The following is an 18,250-nucleotide window of genomic DNA, read 5'->3' as shown; positions in this document are numbered from 1 at the left end:
CCAAAAGCCAAGGCTTTAGCTAAATAACCTCATCAGTGTGTAGGATACTTTTTTTTATGAAGGTGAATGAATAAGAGTACAACTAATAAAACCTAAGAATAGTTTGAAAATAAAAAAGTGTGGTTTTATATTGCTTAATTTGACATATTTTTTTAAAAAATGTTTGTGTTTATAGAACCTGTTAACCAATCTGACACTCATAACAATAATTATAGTAATGATAATAACTATAATCATTGTAGTATGAAATGAACAGCAGGGAAAAAGGCTGTGCTAACAATAATCACTGGTATAGACAACTACCAGAGTATGTAATCTAACAAATCACTGAAGAAATTACTGTAACACTATGCTTGGATCAATAACACAGATTGTTTGGTACTCACATAAGTGGAAAGAATGAGAGCAATTAATGCCATTGTTTCAAATCATTGATCAGCTACTTAAAAAAAAGTGTCAAATAATTTTAAAACCTAAAATTTGCCTTTGTGTCATGGGCCCTTTGAACTTGTAATGAGTCATTAAAATTTGAGGTATATCTTCAGCTGATTTATATGAATATAAATCCATTGAAATCAATGGCATCATGCCATTTTAGACCTAGGTCTAACCTCAGTTTCGATAGTGAAGCCTAGAAGACACCAGTAGGTGGATGTTTCACTTCATCTTTGCTGGCAACTGCTGTTTGGATATTGTTTGGCTTACTGGTTAACAGGGTGAGTTGGAAGATTCAGAAAGGCCTCTGAAATCAGGGAAAAAAGTGCCAAATGGTTGCAACAAAGTGAAAATAATAGAAAAGAAGTAGCATAACTGAGAGAGAGAAGGAGAGGGACATGTGGGGGGGGAGAGAGAGAGTTCACTTAGGGCAAGACTTTCAAAGGCATCTTGGTATATCTACTTACCATAAACAGCAGTGTGATTTTCAAACAATGTGCATCTTTTGGGGTGGCCACCTTAGTAAGAACACCTAGGTGTCTGAACTCCATGCTCGGGCATGGTGTGACAGATGTTAGGGCTGGATGGACTCTGACAAGTCACTGAAAGCCCACGGGGAGGCCAGTTTGGAGAGATGCTGGCTTTCTTTTCTCACTTTTTTTGTGGGCAGGATGAAGTTTGGTTGCACTTGGCCTAAGGATGTAGCTGTGTCTGGGGCTCAGGCAGAATGGGAATGAGGCAGCACCTGGCATTTAAACAGCTGTGAAAATTAAATGCCTTCCAAGTTTAAGCAGCATCTGAGCAGTGGCCTGTGGATTCAAAATATGGTGTTATGTTCTGAAGTGCTAGCAGGGTGCACAAAGTCCCTTTGTGGGTCATGTCCCAAAGGTCTTTGAAAATCCTGCAGAGTGTCTAACTCACTTCAGCAAAGTTGCACATAGGTTTAGTTTGGAGCTTTGAGACCCACATAATAAAAAATAAATGCCTTAGGGGAAGATCATTTACTAACCAGTCCAATATGCTCATGTACATTCTTTGTGCAAGAGTGATATTCATCCAAAATAGCGTTTTATTTTAAAGAACATGTGTGCTTAAATGTCTTCTACAACTTCAATATTTTTAGCTACTGGCTGTTATATATCTTTAATATAATTATTGATCAGGCCAAATTAGTAAAAAAGTTGAACTTAAATGGCAAGGGATTCAAGACCACTGGTTGGAACAATTGATTTTTAACAAATTTTCACAATGAATGATGTTGCAAATTATAATTGGTTATATCAGCTACAAATCAGAACCTATGTGTTTCATTAATTTCTATGATTTTTAGAGTTTCTTAGATTCCTATATAATCATGCAATGTTCAGTCTTGAGTAGCTTTGGCAAGAAAAGCTCCTATTAGCAGGGTTCCCCTGCTATAAGAAATTTGTCACAGTGGGAGGTGGATTAGATCTAAAATGAAAGGGTCTTCCATCTGTGTAAAAAGACACCAAACTCTGTCACTGTTTTTCTGTAATAGGGAAGACAGAATAGGTTTAAGTCAACGGTAATTTTGCATCAGAAGGGACTTACCTGTATATACATTACCAAGGTAGCAAAATAGATGTAGGAGATTCTTTACAGTAATTGCATTAGTTGTGTAACAGCAAAAAAAATATCATTAACAGTATTACAACAGAGTCAAAAGCCCCTATTCTTTCAGGCATATTGGGTCCAAATGCTCAGCAGAAGAATGTTTCCCTTTTTAGCAGCTTTCATAAGCAAACAAGATTGACAAAGACTAGAATGGGAAACAAAGGTAAAATGAGTTGTTCATGATTACAAAACAAATCAGTGGCACAAGCCAGGAATAAGACAGCCAGTCTTCTGGCTCACAGACTTCTTTTCATATTGTCCATCATAATAATAGCATAAAATGAGTGAAATGAACTAGTAGAATGAAAATTAAGTTAGTATTTGCAGGATCACCAATAGCAAATTATGCATACCTTTTTGTCTAATATTAGCTAATTATTCTAAATATCAAAAAACGCTTTTCATCTGCTTAATATTAGAATCTTTATTCTGTGTTATTGGAAGTGCTGAAAATAAGAAGACTATGCTAAGGGCAGTTCTCAGCTCTTTAGATCAAAGATCACATTCATAGAACTTTTAGGTATTTATTAGCTAGGATTCTGAACTCTGATGTTCACCTCTCACTGCTTTATTAGCAAAATGCACCGTAAATGAAGGAGAAGAGAAACAGCAGCAACAAAAAATTAAGTAAGTGACTTACTGATTTAGGGAGAAACAAATTGTTCTGTAAGCAGTTAACCTAAAGACGTGTGGTTTCCTACTGATTTGTATCCTTTAAAGTTTCTGTACTGATACGGAACTACTCCAAATCCTATTATGTTCCTATATTATCCTCTCTTCTTCCTCTTCCCTCCAGACTCCATCTAAAGCTATGCATTAACTGATTAGGCAGCTGGTTGGTGGCAAACAAAATGTATGATAAGAAAGTTGCCTTTACTTTTTCCTCAGGGAGAGCTGAAATTAGGGTTTATTTCCCATACTTAGTTAATAATTTTCATAAAATTTGTTGAAGTGTGACTTTGTGATCTTTATCTCTCTGTCAAACTCGACTAAAATTGCCCAGTGGGTTCAAAAGTCATTGCAGACAGTTGGACAGATGTCTGCCCAAACAACATAATCACATCAAGATTATTTCTTTAGGAAAACATGGTAGAAAATAGATTTAACAGATCTTGGTTTATTTTGGCATTTTCACAATTTATTTCTTGGTTTGATTTTGAAAATGTGAATCACAAATGTGTGGTGATTATTATTCTCATGGAAGAGTTTGGTTTCATCTTAGTCATGCACTGGGAGATCAATGTGGTTTTGGTTTTGCAAACTAATATCCAGGGTGATTCAAATCCAGCTGTTATATTATACAAAACACTAAAGTCTAATTAATTCATTATTACTGAAAATATTATGAAAGAACTAAGTAACTTTATTTTGTGGAGACAATGGTTTAACTGTATCATGAACAGTTCAGTAACCAAGAATTAAAAGAACAGTTTTTCACCTCAGTTTTCTGCTTATTATTTAAAAATAAATGTGAATGTTTGCCCAAAATATGGATCAAATATTTTCTTCAGTTCTTTCATTTTCATTCTTTTTTGAATGTCTGGAATTTATCTCAAGACCAAATATGCTAAAATAATGAGGGGATGATATTTGACTGGTATTCAAACCTGAGCCTTTACAAGAACATTGCATGACAGTTCCAGCCCGAATTTGCCAAACCAACAGTTATTGGTCTCAAGTTCTAAAAAATATATAAAATGCTGTTGGTTTCCTGAGGCAGGAAGGGCATCTAATGGAGGTGGTATTGTGAAATATAACTGCTTTTGAAAAAATGGGATTCCACAGAACACAGGAAAATGGGGACTGAGTACAATGTCATATTTACTAACAATGGACTTATTTGGCAAAGAAATATTCTGTCAAGAAGAGTGGCAAAATTAGACTAGATAAAGCACCGAGGAAAGTATCAGAGGAAACAATACTATATTAGCAGAAAGGACAAGATGATCTACCCAGCGGGCATTTCTAGTTGTTACAATTCAAATCAGAGTCTGCTGTAACTAAGAATGTCTGGAGTTATTGTGTTCCTTTAAACAAGAGAGAGATGCTGCCAATTATGCCAATTATCTTTTTAAAGTACGAAGTTCACTGAAAAATGGTAGGACTTTCTTTGATTTTTTTTAAGAGTAATACACATGTCTCTCCATGCAAGACTTCATTTATTTTTCAGGTGAAAGGAAGGAAAGAAACAGTGTGGAGGAGACATTTCTGTTCATGTACATCGTATCTCTCAAAGGTGTGGACAGGGCAGGAAGACCCAGGAGAACAAGTTCAGAAATAAGTGGTGGGATCTGACATGTACAACTGGTAGCTGATCCTGAACCTGCGTAGGAGGTTTCATTCTTGACAAACCTTTCTTTATCATCTAAATGTTTTCACTATTGAAGAACTGAGCTGGCCAGGCTCTTCAATGGGAAGTTTTAAATAGTGATCTAAGAGCTCGATCCCATCTAAAGCCCTGTGCAACTGGCCTTTCTTTACCCTCATACTGAATTGCAACAAACCCACTAGCATCCTGCTGTCCCCAGCTCCCTTAAGCTCCTGTCCTTATGTTCTCACGGGCAGAGCAGATCCTGGGAGGGGGCTATGTAGCTTGCACAGCATGATGGGTTCACAGAAGCTGCTTTCTCACACAACAACAGATTAACCCCAGTTTCTTTGTTCTGTGATAACTGCCCATGCACAGGATCTTGTGATGAGGTACCTGTCACCTTTCTCAGTCCATATGTCAGATATCTAAAGTGAGTCATTCTGGTTGACACTATAATCCCTAAAGATACAGGCACCAGCAGGGGACAATTAATCCCATTTGAAAGTAAGTGTTTAAATGGAGTGAACTGGCCTCAGGATGTGCACACCTCTGCTCCACTGACTGCAGAAGAAAGATCTATATCTGCTTCTGTCTGCATCTCCATCTACCTCTGACTCTACCTCTACCTCTACCTCTACCTCTACCTCTACCTCTACCTCTACCTCTACCTCTACCTCTGCCTCCGCCTCCGCCTCCGCCTCCGTCTCCGTCTCCATCTCCATCTATCTTTATCTCTACCTCTATCTTTATCATCTCTATACCTGAATTAGATGATACGAAAACCTTTTGGAAAGTTATAGCTACCTGAGGTAAATCCAAGCCTCATTCCCACATCCTGCCTTCCATGTAAGATAATTTGAGATTGCTATAACAAGAGATGTGTCAAAATGGGTATTAAGAAATCCTGGTACAGCAGTTTGGAACCCTTGGTTTACCTCTTCTCTGCTCCATCTGGGGAAAGGGTCATATAGTCTTTCGGGCATATAATAGCACAGGGAGTGGCATACTGGAGAAACTAGACCATTTCCACTGCTTCATGCAACACTCAGTTTCTAGGAACTGCATTGAAAAGACTTTCTAAAGGGCAAGATGGTGGTGAAAAGCAGATTTGCTTTCCCATAATATTATATGGGAAAGGTAATAGGTAGTAGCTGCTCTCCAGGAATGTCTGTGCAGGAGGACAGGGAGCAGTCAACTAGGAAATGAAAAATGGGAGTACAAAAATTAGATTAGCAGGGTAAAGATATTCTGATCACAAAGGGATCTTTTACTTAAAAAGTAAGGGCACTGCTGAAGCCTGAGTCAAGACTGAAGTAAATTCGACCAGTCCCTTGGCCACAGACATGCTAATAAAAACCTAAAAGTCTCATGTTAGCAATCAAGAGACCATAATTTGCAGTACAAAATAAATTCATGAAATCATTATGAAACTTCAAAACAAGATCTCATTCAGAGTCTCCAAATTGCCTTCAGTAACTTTATTTCCTTTACAAGGGATAGAAAACTGTAAGGCATTGAAGCAGAATAAAAATGATGAAGGTTTTTCAATGGACTCATTGTAGGAATAAAGAAAATAAACTATCAAACTGGCCTTTATTGTCAAGGTAAAGAGCCATTTCTGTACTGGGCATTTCTACACTGATTTGTGAGACACACTGTCTCCATGTAAAGTTTACATCTATATCCTATTCACATTTCAGTCCTGAATGCAGCAAGAAAAAAATAGGTTAAAATAACTGGGAATTATTCTCAAAAAAATTATGTCACCATTACCTCAGAGTAAATGTGTCTTTAGGTTTTTGTTGCTCCTTAAATAGCTTTTTTGTGCTGCTAGAGTTTAAGCACTGCTGGAACTCTGTCAATTCTTGACCTTATTTTTTTTTCTTGCCTAAGTAAGGAAAACTCCCAGCTGATTGTAAGAGTGCTCTGTTGCCATCACAAAAGACCCTCTTCTTTGGGAGAAAAGCTGAATTTCCGGTGTGAGATCATCAGGTTCAAGAAAAGGAGAAAAAAAATGCTCTTAAAAAAATAACTGAAGCAGACAGCAGAGCAGGAATTGGTGATTATCTGGCATGCAGTCAGATCGTCAGTCATGGTGAGGCACGAGGAACACTGGCTCTGCAGCTGCAGGCTGAAAAAAATTGGTGAGACTAAACAGTGAGCATTTATCAACAACTGGAAGCATTTAGACAAAGCAACTAATTTTTCATTGTCCTCCTTTATAATCAGGTTTTTGCTACATTTTTCTCCAGTCAGAAAGGCAATTAGCATACAGAGTTCTCATCAGTCCTTCTGAGAGCTTTCTCTCCTTTCCTGGACTGACAAAGTAAAACTGATTGTACACAAGCAGTTTTTGGCCTGATTAAAAGGTCTGGGGGCAAGACAGATAGTCTGCATAATTTATTTATTTTTAATGGGATAAAGCAGGCACTGTTCCAAAGGAGCTAGATCCTGGTGAGAAAGAGGGTGTTCCTCCCCACTTACGCTCTATACTCGAAGTACTCTGACTGTAAAATACTTGAGCCTTCAGAAGTTTAGGGCCTTGGCCAAATAATACTTGGTCCCTTTCAGCCACTGTGGGCTATATTGTTGTGACAGAGAGAAGCAGAGTTCACAGACTGGTCTCTTTTTCCACAGAAATTCAGTTTACTGTCATGAGAGAAATTGCAAAGCTGAGAGAGGCAAAAAGAGGGGACAGATGCACCCCAGGCTCACTCTCTCTCTTACTGCTGCAGCTTCTCAGAAGGAGGCGTACCGTGGAGTTGGTAAAACAATGAGGTAGAAAGAAGCACGTGAGTATTAGAAAGTAAGTTATCAGTGGTGGGATGTTAATACTAATGACAAAAGGTTTTGCTTCTGCTGTAATCAAGAATATAAAGTCACAGAGAGGCTCACACTCTTTTTCATGGGATATCCTTGTCTTACACCTTTAGGAATGGCTAATGATTTCCTTTGGCATGTGGGCAGTGCAGATATAATCCGTCCCTATCCTCAGCATGCAATGGAGGGCTTTTTCCTTTCTTTTGTTCATGAATTCAGAGACTGCACATACAACACGGAGGCAAAATGCTTTGAAAAGTGGTGTACTGCTTGCTTGCAATACAGAGGGAAAGCTCAGTATATGAGTATATCTTAGGCAAGAGGGTATGTTGATTGGAGGGATAACTATCATTGGCAACATGCCTTCTGAGGCCTTTGAAAGAAGATTATATAACCACAACAACAAAAAAAAAAGTATGACAGAAAGCAAGTTTTCCCTAAGGGAAAAGGGACTGGATGTCCCAACCATTTTTTATTATCTCCTGTCAGATACATCAACTGAGGACTTGGCCCTTCATTTCTACTAATTGTATGTAACTCATTGCATGGAGAATTAACTAGGTGGCAGTAATCACTCAATGATCTCAGATATACATCATAAACCTTACAAGTTTTCTTGTCAGATTAAAATTGGGGGAGGGGGAGGATGGACAAGTTTCAGCTCTTAAAAGAATATTTTGTCTTAACTACACTTTGCAGCAGCTTATATAGCAGATTTATGGCTAGCACAAAGAAAGCATTCACAGATACTGGTTCATCACTGATGTTGCATATGCACAGAGCCTTTAACTGTATGTGCTATGAAGAGCTGCTGAATTTAGAGAACTTTATATTTAGTTCCCAAACTGTTAACAGAAAATACATGCTGCGCAGAACATTATCCGCTGTTGCTTCATCCTCGCTGGTACATCAGCATTCAGCTATTCTGTACATTAAAGAGTTGCCACATAGGAATGTATGGGGAAAGAAAAGTAGGAAGAAAGAGAGGGAGTTCTGATGGAAATGAGAAAGGATAATTAATAAAAGAATACAAAGATATGGTGTAAACTTCTGTATGTTGAAACAAGCCTGCGTCTCCTAAAAAGCATTTATTATGCAATCACTATAGACACAAAAATTTTCCTCCAATCTGTGTCAGTGGCAGCAACTGGGAGGACATGAATAAAAATAAAATGTAAGCTACAAGAGCTTATTCAGTGTGTAGCTTCCAGGAAAGAGGCCCAAGTAGAAATACAACTCTGTGAAGATCTCACTTCAAAATCTTTTGATGGGAAGATAGTTGGTGTCTGACTGTAAAAACTCTAGGGTTTGTTTGTCCTTCAGTCCTGAGTTTCCTCCTGAATTTTAGGAGATTGACTGCAGTTACAGGCATATTTGAGAAGGTTGCTTGCTTTTAGTTGTATGATTTTTTTTTAGTTTTTCTTAATTTTGAACTAACATGGTTCAGCCAATATCTGTTTAGTCTGGGACTAGATGTTTTCAAATGGCCTGTGTGAGTTCATGCTACAAAGCTCTTAGTAGTTCTCTGGTGATGCTTACGAATTTATAATTTGGCAGGTATGAAAAAAGAAAATAGAAATACAGTTCACCAGACAGAAAGATGGACAAACATTCACATTCCTCTGAAGGAATGAGAAAAAACTACACTGATATGAGGACAATGCCTTATATTCAAGACCACACATCATATGAATGGAAGGAAGCACAAAATGCAGATCATTAGGTCATTAGTCATGAAAGCTCTCTCAAGTAAGTTATGATCATATTTTGGAACTGTCTATACTCTCTCTGTAATATGAACCCATGAAATTTATTATTGTTTTCGGAAATAAGTGTACTTTTGCTCCAAGTTCAATAGTACAATTCATGATTGGCTGTATCTGTACTAAAGAGTAGGAAGTTGTGCCCAGCCTTGCTGGTAGTGGATTTGACCAAGTTATCTGTGGAATGAACCTCCTCAGAGTTTTGGCTCAGAAACAGAGAAAGAAGATGAGAGAAAATATGTTGACTGTTTGAGCTGGGGAAAAAAAATCACTGGCATGCATTTATGTGGAAGAGATATTATAACAGACAGCAGTAGAAACAGAATACTCACACAATTTGCAGCATGTAAGTGGTTTGACTGATGCTATTAAAGAATCAACTGTGATATTTAAGTAAATACATATTAAAATAATTATTATTCCTGACTATTCCTGAAATTCAGAATAAAATTCCATAGTCAAATGGAATAGAATCAGAAGTAAAGACATTTATAAAAGTTCTAAAATCTGAAGGGAAAGGAAATGATATTGTTAATGTAGCAGATTCTTAAAATAGTGGGTGGCTGGGTAGAAATACTTCTATACAAGGACTGAAATGTAACAGACACCCACATCACTGTAATGCAGCTTTCCCCCTCTCACATTATCCTTGGCTGAGTTCACATTTTTTTTCTTTTTGTCATAACAAGATCATCAGGAACTCCCTTTATTCAAAGATTTTTTTTTCTCCTTTATTCATACACGTTAGCCACCTTTTTTCCCACTGATTATAAATGAAACACTGGTTGTCCTTCACCGATTCTACATTGTAATTGAAAGAAGGATTTTTAGATTATTACCAAGAAATAAAAAAAAAAAAAAGAAAATCTTACTAAATTTAATAAATGTTGTATGCCAAAGGCTGCTTCACTTATTTGTCCAAGGCCTCAAATTATGACAGGATTTACAAGGATTTACAGCACCACGGTGGTGCAAAACTGACAGGAAAGAACTGAATCTCAGCCAGTGTTAAAGGGGAGTATGACATGAGGGAAAAGCAAGCTGTACCCCGTTCCCTTTGGCATTGCTTTCCACTTTATGCACACTGACTTATTTACTCCAGTGCATATCTGTAAAGTATCAGGTGAATTTGGTTTTACCCCCAGTGGACATCAGTGTAGTTTACTGCACACAGTGTAAAGCAATGGAGAAGTTTGCTAGTCTTTTATCATATCCCATCAGTGGACTACAATGTGTGACATCTTAGGAACTAGTTTTACCACAGTAGAGATAAAACATATTTGGAGGAACACACATAAACTTATATGTATGTATATAAACATATATTTGGAAGACTAGTGACTTTGGTTTTTTGCAGATGTGAGAAGGTCTTGAAATTTGAAAAGATCTTTTGCTCCTTTTTTCTTTGGCCTTTGTGGTTTTCTCTCTACAGCACTAGATTCAGCATTTAGATTTGGAGTTCCACTTTTTTAAAATGTTGCAATTTAAGTAATATACTTACTCACCTGCTTAGTTTATTGTCACCACACAAATCTTTTATGTGCTTACAGTGAAGCATTTTCCAAAGTATGTTGCTGAACAAAAGCCTATATATTACCTCCAACCTTGGAAAAAAATCAAGGGCCTTATATTTTTACTTTTTGTCCTAATTTTGTTATGAATTTCATATATGACCTTTAGCATATGTTTTAATCTTCCCTTTTTCTTGAAATATCTCTGTAACAACCTTCCCTCTCTTGTCTAGCAATTGACCAAGATAATAGAAAGGAACCCAGTATTTTCTTGTAGGATTTCTTTTTAATCAATCCATCTAATCTTTCTCATTTGTAAAATATAGATAATAATGTTCCTTTACTCATGGAAAGTTATATTGCTTAATGATGTTTGAAGTGTTTTGAAATCCATAGATTGTCCATACTGCAGAATTGTTAAGAATTTTAATTTTCATAAAATGTTAGAGGGCTTTATCAATGATTATCTAGTGAATACTGAAGATCTCTACTACATTGCTAAAATCTTGAGAGCATATTTTAAGTACTCCAAAACTAATCAATTCCTGTTTATATAGGTGCAGGTATATAATATGTATAATATTATGCATAATTTTATGTTAAGCTTGATACCTCCATTTGAAAAATCCAGTAATGAGGTTTGTTAAAAGCATATTGGAACTATTAACTAGAACTTTACCAGAGAGGGAATTCAGGTAGCCTAAATGATCAGCGTAATAGCTGAAAGAATAGAAAGCCAGAAAAATACAAAGGCACCTTGTGATTTCCTTTCTTTTTTTTTTTTTAGTTTATGCTAAATAACACTTGTTCATTCAGTCTTCCATTGTGGATCATGGGTTCACGGACCTCTGATCATTTTTGGTTTCCTCAGTTTGGTTTCCTTTGGTTCTCTCCAACTAGTTCTCATCTTTGTAAGAGCAGCCAAGCAAATGCTGATATGGAAAAAATATATCCTCTAGATAAAATTATGAAATATATTTTAATTGGCTAATTATTTCAGTCTCAAGTAGCCAGTGAATCAGTGAGATTGCTTCTGAACACATCTTTCTGTTTCAATGCTCATATTGAGGACTCTTCAGATTGTGTGGTGCCTTTCACTATGAATAAAAGCAGTGTTATAACACAGATAAAAGAAATAAAAGAAAGTAGCCGCATGACAGTGTTTCTGCAAGACATATTATTCCAAACAAAAACGTTAATAAAATGTTAGGATTAACATATTAATTTGATATAAGTATTCCAAAATGCCTCTCGTGTTACTCTATTATAGTGATTACTCAAAGACATTGCAATAAAAAATCTTACTTATAGTCCTTCCACTAGTTGCTCTTATGTAACTTAAGAACATTAGTCAGTTTGGATTTTTTTTTAATTCCTGAGACTCCCTGCAAGAAAAGAGAGAAAATTGGACAAGATTCTGGAGTCACCTCTATTAGACACTATTCTCTTCTGCATCTACTTTTTAGTATTCTGTTGCTACAGCATTCAGAGATCCCCAGAGGATCATTCATTTAATATTAAGATCTCCATAATGTCTGCAAGATTTTGAAGCCAATTTTAACATCAGGAAATGCTACCAGGTGTAGCATTTAATCTAAAATAGACGCTGTTCTGACTGAATGCTGAATATCTCTTGTTCTGGAAAAATATTGCTGAGAGCCAAAGCTTCCCCTCTACACTCTATGGCTTACTGCAAGGGCGCAGTATTATGGGAGAAAGGGAATTTGCTGAATCTTGAAGCCCAGCTTGCAACTGATGTTATGCCTACATTTTCTTTTTCAAGAGTTATTGTTCGTTCATGAGTAACTGATGTTTTGCACTCTTAAGTGAAGTTTCCAAGTAGAAACAGGTAAACTGATGGAAGCAAATCAAGAAATCACTCAAACCTTCCAACCTCAAAGTCATCCATTTTATGTTTGTAGTAGTTAGTTTGGGGGTTGCTTTTTTTTTAATTCCTTATAATTTGTGGACCCTATTATACGATCCTGTATCTTGGAATAAAAATGTTGCTGTAAAATGGGTTGACATCTTCAGCCCTGCATGGAATAAAATGTACCAGGAAGATCCTGGGATATACTGGATTGTTTTCTTTAGTCATATTTCCAGATGAATTTTCCAGGCTGATAAGGACTACCACTAAAAATTAGTAAAATGTCTAATAATAGATTATTTTGTAGTTTCATTTTAGCATGAATGGATCTGAAAACACAGAACTGTTAAAACTCAGCTTTCCAAGATCCAGCCAACAGATTCATACTCTGCTAAAATTTCACCTGAGTGAATAACAATTGCAGATATATTTGTATACCAAACTTTAATGCATTTCTTGAATACATATCAGCATTTTTCAAGACAAAGAATAGTATGGTCATAAAGCACTCATTCTATTAGAAGTCCAGAAGTTATTCTTTGAAAGAAATAGTTGAATAAATTAGTATTTATTATTTCTATGGGAGAAGTGATGTCTGAGGAGGGATTTGGAAGAAAAATGGAGGAATACCAGTGGCACTAGTTTGGAAATGATTTGCAGTTTATTATTCTAATCTCTCTGCACCAAGATTATAAATTGGTAAGTTGCTGAGATTCATATAAATTATATATAAAATCTCCAAACAAATCCTGCCACATTAAAAAAACATGAAAATTAAAAAATGTAATTCCTGAAACAGAAGAAAGTTGCTACTTTAATTCTATCCCTGTGCACTTGTGTATTACAAAGCAGCCTTAAAATTACATGACCATTCACTACTATAGTCACAAGACTTTTGGATTATTCAATCCCATGGGGAAGGCTGCTAATTTAAGTTCTTTATTTTCTCTCTATGCTGTTTGATCCAACTTTTGCTCCTTTTAATTTACTTATCTGGCTCCATACCCTGTTCATCCCCTGATTAACTGATTGCTCTCATGTCTCAGGTCACTACCAGTTTGCTTTGACTTTCTTTTGTGTTTACTACTTTTCTGATTTTAGAACCATCTGCAGAATTAATAACTATTTACTCTACAACAAATATGTATGCAAAAGTCAGCTTTTGAGGTGGTGGTGGGGAAGGAGCCAGGCTTATTTTAATGAGTGGGTTCAAAAAGCCTAAAAAAAGCCTCTGAAAAATGTAAGCAGTAAAAATTTGTTTTTCTTATTATTGATAAATACTGCATCATTGTGACCAGAGCCAGTCTGGGAACCAGAAGAGACTACATGAAGGAACTGTGAATGGAGAACCATTATCTGGAACTGTTTGGACCAAAAAAGACCCAATCTTGTGCTGAACTGTGCCTTTAATGAGGAAAAGTCAGGAGACAGAAAACTCCTTTCCTTAAGCAGCAGGTCACTGTGTTCAAAAGAGCGCTTGGAAGGTTGATAGTTTATTGCAGGCATCCCCACACCACAGGTGCAAGTCTCTGCTGTCTGTCCTTGAGGAGTGTGGTTTGCTCTCCAGCTGGTTAGCATTTACGCAGCAATCATCAGGAAGAACTAAGTGGAGCTGTAAAGTGTTCCTCTGTAGCTCAGCAGAAAAATGTTCTCTGCTCTGCATTCCTTTGGGCTGCTCAGATAAATTCTGATTGACAGGCTTCAGCAGCACTGGCCATTACATCTGCACTCATCATTGCACTGGTCAGGAAAAGATTGAGCTGTATGTAATATTAACAATGAAAAAGGCCAGAAGTATCTTGTGGAGGTGCAATAGTGAGGTTTCTCTTTGCAAAACAGGATTATACCTTTTCACCTATTTCCATGAAGTATTTAAATGATTTATTTGTCAGAATAACCAGGAATTATCATAATGGTGGTTTTTTTTAAATAAAAAAAAAGAAGTAAATGGTATGGAAGCAGCTCTATTAGTTATGGAATGTCACATTACTGAATTCATAAAAGACAAGATAACATTCCTTGCTTTTTATTTCTTGAAATAAAAAATAGAATCCAGTATGTGATACTATATGAAGCCAGAAACAAAGCAACCAACAAGCAAAGTTGTCGCAAGCACCAAGATGATAAAAAGGACAACCCCCTATGTCTTCTGATAGGAAGTGTTTTTGGAAGTAACCTAAACACTTCTGAAAAACTCCATTTTCTATATCCAAAGTTTATGTAGCAGAAACCTCTCTTTTAATGGATGACACAACAGGTTTAGATAAGCTGTCTGTAAATCAAAGGTCTTCCAAGTATAGTCATGTGCCTGATAGAAATTAAGTTGCATGAAATGGTGCTTATATCTGCATGTGGGTCACAGAGAAAAAATTGGGAAACCGCACACTTATAAAATTAAATATGGAGGTTTTTCATAGTCCATGGAATTATAATTGGAATAAATATACGCTCAATGACAGGAAAAAAATGGAAATGTGCACAGCAAAGCAATAGCAGGATTTATAAAACAGAGAAATTATTTGAAATATAAGCTACAAATGGGACATTTAGACAGAAATAACTACAGTATGAAATAACATTGGAGAGGCTAAACAATGCCCAATATGAGGAATTTTCTTTTTGAAATAGAATTCTGCATTTATAGTGTGTCCAAAATGAAGTTTTATAACTCAACAGTGTTGGTAACTGCATGGATTCCTACTTCCACTGTTTGCAAGATCTTTGACAGAGAGAGGTAGATAAGGCTGGGTTACTGACAGTAGCCTCCAGAAAGAGAATCACTTTCATATATTATAGAATAAATTTATCAGAAATTGGGAAAATTATAAGAAATTTTATGCTGGATGCCCAGTGAATAAAGTCCATTTTGTGCTGGGATCCATCACGTTTCTTACAGTGTTTGTTCTCACTGAGCCTTTTTTCTTGTGAAGCAAAAAATATTTTTTTTTAGGTCAATGGAAGGAATTAATGTACATACCTTCTCTAATTCTTTTTAGATCTCACTTCTGCAATGTAAACATCTGATCCAATTCTTTCCTACATTGTGCTTTTTGTCTAGAATATCATATGCAGCATTCATTATTTTTTCTTACATATTGGCAATCACTAACTTTCTACTTTACAGTGGAATCACTCTATTCATTGGATTAGCATGAAGGAATGTTTTTTAAGCCTTAACATTACATTGACTCTCAAAATCTAAGCAGAACGTTACCATAAAAAGGACACACCTGTTACAGCACTGACACAGAAGACTTCATTTTGACCACCGTAGCGTATAAAATCCACATACAAACTGCTGTGAAGGAGTGATAATGTCCAGCGGCAGTGTGGGGAGGTGAAACACTTGAGGCAACAACACTTCATCCACCACAATGGCAGCTGGAAGTGGGAGGAAGCTCATGCTTCCTGACCATGCCAGAGACATAGCTGCATGAACCTCACTGCATCTGGCCTTCAACAAAAGAGAACAAGTTTGTAACAGGATTAGGGATCTACCCAGGGAGAATCCTTTGAGTGATCAGCACCATTGCATTGCCTTGTTACTTCAGTCTGTTCATCATGAGACCTTTTGCTCAGTTCTTCCAGAATGCAAAAGCATTTCTGTCCGGCCTACTTGTAACTGCTTAAAACAAATTCTGCACTGAGCATCAAATCATCCCTGGTATATTTCTATCCAAATGCAATGGGTTAACTTAAATGGGCTAACATTTAGTTTCAGGTAATCCATGATGATTTGGACTGAAATACTCTATGGAGTGATTACGAGTGGCTTATCCAGAGTATCTGAGAGGGAAGTAGCTGTAATAGAAACCATGCACTTGACAGAATGAAATGCTTGTAAAATGTAGTGATTGTATTTATTACACTTGAATACAAGACAGATTTTATTTATTTCCTCTAAATGAAAAAAAAGATCTTAATGCAAAATCTTATCTTGGTGTTAATTGGGTTTAGTTGCTAAAAGGCTGGTTTCCTACACTCCCCACTTAATGTCTTCCACTCTGCCAAAATACCGTAAATTCTGCAGAATTAACCAGTACCCTGGCACAATGGACTATAAAATTCTTGCCTCCCAGTTTCACTTGGTTAATTTTTTTTTTTTTTGCATAAGCACCTAGACAATGACACATTTACTCTGAACTTCATCAATATAATTCATGCTGACAATTTTGCTTTCTTTCACTTTTGCATTAGTTTTTTTTATTCTTGCTGTCAATTTTTATTGACTACAGAAATAAGCACTTATTACTATCGGCATTTAAGCCATTACAGTTTGCTGGGCAAAATTTTATCACTTGCTTTTTTAGAATTTGCAAATATTGGATGCTCTGTTCTCTACAAGTATTTCATGTTCTGTGTCTCTCATAACATGTAATTATATATAAAATGGGTGCTGTGTGGCACAAAGAAGCTTTGTGGATATACTTACCAACACCATAAGACAGTTTCTTTATACCTTAACAATGGTAAGAGTGCACAGGAGTTCAGGGTTCATAGATCTAACGGCTTTAAGTGGCTTTCAGTTAGAAGTCTTAAGTGCTAGCTACTCACATTTTTATAATAGGTCTGCAGCTTTGAAAAGGAAAGCAACTAATGATTAGCCACACTGTATCAGAGAAGAAAGAGATTTCCCTCTGTGGGATGAATATTATAGTTGCAGGGAAAAAAATTAAAGGTTTAATAATATTCCTTGTTGAAAGACTATTTCTGGAAGCCTTCAGTCTGGAATGTAAAAAAAGGCTGCTATAAATATTACAAAGTTTAATCTCTAATATGTATAGAAGGGAAACATTTTCATCCTGCTGTCTGGGCAATTAGACACACCTCAATGCACTCAGTAACAGAAATTGTTCTTATTCTCCATTGATTTCTCTGCTAATTCTTATTGCTTTGTACCCTGATAAAACTCTGGAGTTTTCCCCTTTATTCTTTCAAGAACATACAGAAATTCAGGTTTGTAAACAAAGCAAAACAAATAACTCTCACAATCCTTTTTATTATATTGAGATAGTATATTGCCTGATAGGCAAAATTTTGCCAGACAGGCAAAATTCCCTTGATGTGTAGGCAAACAAAATCAGAAGGGATAGATTAGGGTCTATTTTCCTATCACTTACAATGATTTGTTTGTCTTTAGGTTTAATGTTACTTAAACAGAGACTGGTTTGCATCTAATCCCTAACACTGTTGCTGACTGTAATAGCCATACTTTTTGTAGCAAACTTTTTTCTATATTTCGTAACATTTTTTTAAATAAAAATGCTGGAGATTTATGCTGTTTTATTCTGACTGAATCAGCAAGCTAGTGAGCACACACTTACAGCTTCCAAAACTACTTTTAGAGTATAATTTCACTGCATGCACAAACTTTGTCATTAAAGGAATGGTAACTCAGATGGCATTACTGTGAGATATTAAAAAGGGTTGGTATGAAGTACATATGGCTCCCTCAAGGTTTCATGTGGTATAACCTGTAATGGTAATAGAATCTCTATCCCACTGTATGTTTGGTGTCACAGCTAAAGCATTTTGTGCTCATTGCCAGGAAAAGATTAATGTCCAGGTGAGGCCATGCCAGCTCAGCAAGAAAGAACCCAGAAAATATAAAAAATGAGAGTTATGTCATTTTTTCTGTTAAATATTGAGCTTCGCATACAAGGGAAGGAATCAGAGTGTGAACATTTCTTCTTTTGGTTATTCCGGGGCATCAGTGATAAAGAGAGTTTAACAGCTTTCTCCTTGCAAGACATGCCTCAGATGTGCTCCCTGTAGGTACTACCAGTGTCTGGGAATTTCTTTGTGCTGGCAGGTCTTTCATTCCCAATTTCCATCCTGTTAGACAATTGTGCAACATACTTCTACCCAAATTTCTTATAAAAAGCTCTATACAATATAACATATT

The 18,250-nt window shown here is 36.3% G+C and overlaps 1 long non-coding RNA gene across 1 annotated transcript; it reads left to right on the top strand.

Annotated features, from left to right (window-relative positions):
* The first annotated feature begins 2,656 nt into the window (after positions 1-2,656).
* LOC142404565 (uncharacterized) lies at positions 2,657-6,364 on the top strand. The gene is made up of 3 exons (XR_012773896.1): positions 2,657-2,697; positions 4,241-4,306; positions 6,275-6,364. It is a non-coding gene; the product is annotated as an uncharacterized LOC142404565 (long non-coding RNA).
* Positions 6,365-18,250: the final 11,886 nt, after the last annotated feature.

This window comes from Mycteria americana, chromosome 1 (genome assembly GCF_035582795.1).
Source record: "Mycteria americana isolate JAX WOST 10 ecotype Jacksonville Zoo and Gardens chromosome 1, USCA_MyAme_1.0, whole genome shotgun sequence".
In the NCBI taxonomy this organism is placed as follows: Eukaryota; Metazoa; Chordata; class Aves; order Ciconiiformes; family Ciconiidae; genus Mycteria; species Mycteria americana.
Note: the sequence above shows the minus strand (reverse complement) of the source record. Positions and strands in the feature narration are given on the sequence as shown.